The sequence below is a fragment of the Oreochromis aureus genome, linkage group 15, assembly GCF_013358895.1.
Source record: "Oreochromis aureus strain Israel breed Guangdong linkage group 15, ZZ_aureus, whole genome shotgun sequence".
NCBI classification, from domain to species: domain Eukaryota; kingdom Metazoa; phylum Chordata; class Actinopteri; order Cichliformes; family Cichlidae; genus Oreochromis; species Oreochromis aureus.
In genome coordinates this window covers 28,913,659-28,915,305 of record NC_052956.1, presented here as the reverse complement: position 1 = coordinate 28,915,305, position 1,647 = coordinate 28,913,659, and the positions used below count along the sequence as shown (strand labels likewise).

The 1,647-nt window shown below is 36.1% G+C and overlaps 1 long non-coding RNA gene across 1 annotated transcript; it reads left to right on the top strand.

Moving 5' to 3' along the window:
* The first annotated feature begins 244 nt into the window (after positions 1 to 244).
* On the top strand, positions 245 to 1,380 carry LOC120433126. The gene is made up of 3 exons (XR_005608338.1): positions 245 to 282; positions 1,137 to 1,188; positions 1,286 to 1,380. It is a non-coding gene; the product is annotated as an uncharacterized LOC120433126 (long non-coding RNA).
* The last annotated feature ends 267 nt before the right edge of the window (positions 1,381 to 1,647 follow it).

Genomic DNA, 1,647 nt, shown 5'->3' with positions numbered 1-1,647 from the left:
TCTTGAAAAATGTTTGGAATCATGTATGATTTTCATTCCTCTTCTCACGTGTACACCACTTTGTATTGGTCTTTCACGTGGAATTCCAATAAAACTGATTCATGTTTGTGGCTGTAATGTGACAAAATGTGGAAAAGTTCAAGGGGGCCGAATACTTTGCAAGCTACCGTAATAAGGTTCCACATGTCACTGTTGTAGTGGGACATTAATCATTGGGACACCGCTAGTAAACATGCTGCATCTGTAGGGTTTCCCAGCCAGAGCTGCATGGACTCCACACTGGTAAGGCACATTCTCTGTAGCTCCTCTCCCTGTGCTAAATTAGAAGTTCAAATTTGGTACATTCTGCTTTACTAAGTATTAGTTCTTAGGGCTAAAGGCCCCCAGAGTCCTTTTGATTACTTTGAATGAGGTAAATAGTAATCCAAACAGCCTTTTATCCATTATACCACCCATGTATGTGTTTTACACCCTTGTGTTAAACAGGGATGAAGAGAGACCTGCTGTGTGTGTATACTGATTTTTCCCGCTGCAATTTGTCTTTTAGTTATGTGTAAATGTTAGAGTACGGTACAGATTTTGTGTTATGTGTATAAGTTCATCATCTAAGGCTACATGTTAAATAGTATTTTCAGCCATGTTGGGAAAATTTACTTTTGTATGAACATGTGTTTTGTAATTGATCCATCTTAGTGGGGATTTAAATATTATAACTTCTTAGTAGTAGTTTATTTTTGAGTTTACTTCGCTATATATTTCTCTGTTTTACTCAGCTATTACATTTGATTTTGAAGTGGTTGTTGAGAGAAACCACACCATTGTTTTGATATTTTTATTTTTTATATATATTGTGAGCAAGAGTTGCATGGACTCCACACTGGGATGAAGAGAGGCATGCTTCTGTGTGTTAGGGTTAGGGTTCGAGTTAATGGTAAGCCCATTTGCTGTACCTTCTATAAAAACTACTAATTGTTCAATTTTTTCTCATCCTAATCTCTAGATCTTCCAATTTTGGAAAACTTCATCAACTTTCATTTTTTTCCATCCCAATTCTTAAATCAACCCATAGAACAGAAATATTAATAAATTATTCAAAGACAGTAAGGGCTTTTTTGCTTTTTTTTCCCTGTATGCAGCATGTCTTTGGAAAACAGCAATAAGCAGAATAAAAAGGGCCAACAATGTCAGGTGTGTTTAAGTGTATATTCTCTATGCGCTTGACTTCTCAGATTTATTGGTTTTAACTGATGCTGTAGATCCTAAAAATAATTTCCTCTCCATGCAGAGGAAATCCAAATGCGAAGTGTTGCTCACAATGAAGCACCATGTGGTCAACTTCAGAACCAACAAGCTGAACATCCTATAGAAAAACCTTGCAGGCAAGAGCAGTTTCTCTGATATACACTGATAGTTTACTAATGATAATAAATCCAGTGATGTTTACATTTCATTGGAATAAACTAAATAACTAACTAATAACTAAACTTTCAGGTGCAGGTGTGGACGTTTGGACAAATTGTTCATGTGCACAGTCCTCATGGCTGTTTCTGCAATCATTGCACTCTACGTGATCATTTTGCTCCTGCTTCATTACCACAACTAATTTTCAAGAAATCATCCACAAACGTTTAAGTAAAGTTCAATAAA